Below are 1,195 nucleotides of genomic sequence, written 5' to 3'. Positions count from 1 at the left end.
TACGTTCACCACCTGTAACTTGATCAAGACATCTAGCAAATATTGTCGCCGTTGATTTTTCTTTAGAATCGTCATCCAGTCGACCAAGTACTCCAATTCAAATTTCCGATAATCCATTTTTTGAACCCGACCTCACAATTTAGAATCCGGAGAATATTCAGGGACAATTCATAGATCCAGAACCATTAATCTTTCCTCCGGAACCACCAATCATTCAAACAGAAATTGTTGAGGAACCAACCATTAAATTAGAATCCTCTAGTGATTCAGATTCAACAAATTCAATTATGGAGAATCTGGAACCTCTAAGTATAGAAGACCGAATGCGAGCTAAACGCACTGGCCAAGGTCACACAATTACTCAACCAGACATTAACGCGCCAGATTATGAAATCAAAGGACAAATCCTACATATGGTAACTAATCAATGCCAATTTAGTGGTGCGCCGAAGGAAGATCCAAATGAACATCTTCGTACCTTTAATAAGATCTGCACTCTATTTAAAATAAGAGAAGTGGAGGATGAACAGATATATCTCATGTTATTTCCCTGGACTTTAAAGGGAGAAGCCAAATATTGGCTAGAATCATTACCTGAAGGGGCGATTGATACATGGGACGTCTTAGTTGAAAAATTTCTTAAACAATTCTTTCCAGCATCTAAAGCCGTAAGACTTCAAGGAGAAATTGTTACGTTCACACAGAAGCCAAATGAAACTTTTTATGAAGCATGGACAAGATTTGGAAAATTATTAAGAGGATGTCCGCAACATGGTTTAGACACTTGTCAAATAGTACAAATATTCTACCAAGGATGCGACATCACTACAAGAAAAGACATTGATATAGCAGCTGGTGGTTCCATTATGAAGAAAACCGCAACTGATGCTTACAAAATTATTGATAACACTGCTTCCCACTCACATGAGTGGCACCAAGAAAAAGATATCGTTAGATCATCTAAAGCAGCTAGAGCCGATTCTAGCCATGACTTAGATTCCATTTCCGCAAAGATAGATGTTGTCGAGAGACGAATGGAAAAGATGACTAAAGATATTCACTCAATAAGAATTAGTTGTGAGCAGTGTGGAGGATCACATTTAACAAAAGATTGTCTCAGTATTGAACTAACAATGGAACAAAGAGAGAATGTTTCATACATAAACCAAAGGCCTGGAAATAATTATCAGAATAA

The 1,195-nt window shown here is 37.3% G+C and overlaps 1 non-coding gene across 1 annotated transcript; it reads right to left on the bottom strand.

Moving 5' to 3' along the window:
* Positions 1-671: 671 nt before the first annotated feature.
* Positions 672-778, bottom strand: LOC139886755 (small nucleolar RNA R71). The gene has a single exon (XR_011772623.1). It is a non-coding gene; the product is annotated as a small nucleolar RNA R71 (small nucleolar RNA).
* Positions 779-1,195: the final 417 nt, after the last annotated feature.

This window comes from Rutidosis leptorrhynchoides, chromosome 1, assembly GCF_046630445.1.
Source record: "Rutidosis leptorrhynchoides isolate AG116_Rl617_1_P2 chromosome 1, CSIRO_AGI_Rlap_v1, whole genome shotgun sequence".
In the NCBI taxonomy this organism is placed as follows: domain Eukaryota; kingdom Viridiplantae; phylum Streptophyta; class Magnoliopsida; order Asterales; family Asteraceae; genus Rutidosis; species Rutidosis leptorrhynchoides.
The sequence above is the reverse complement of the archived record's forward strand: the minus strand, read 5'-3'. Positions and strand labels throughout refer to the sequence as shown.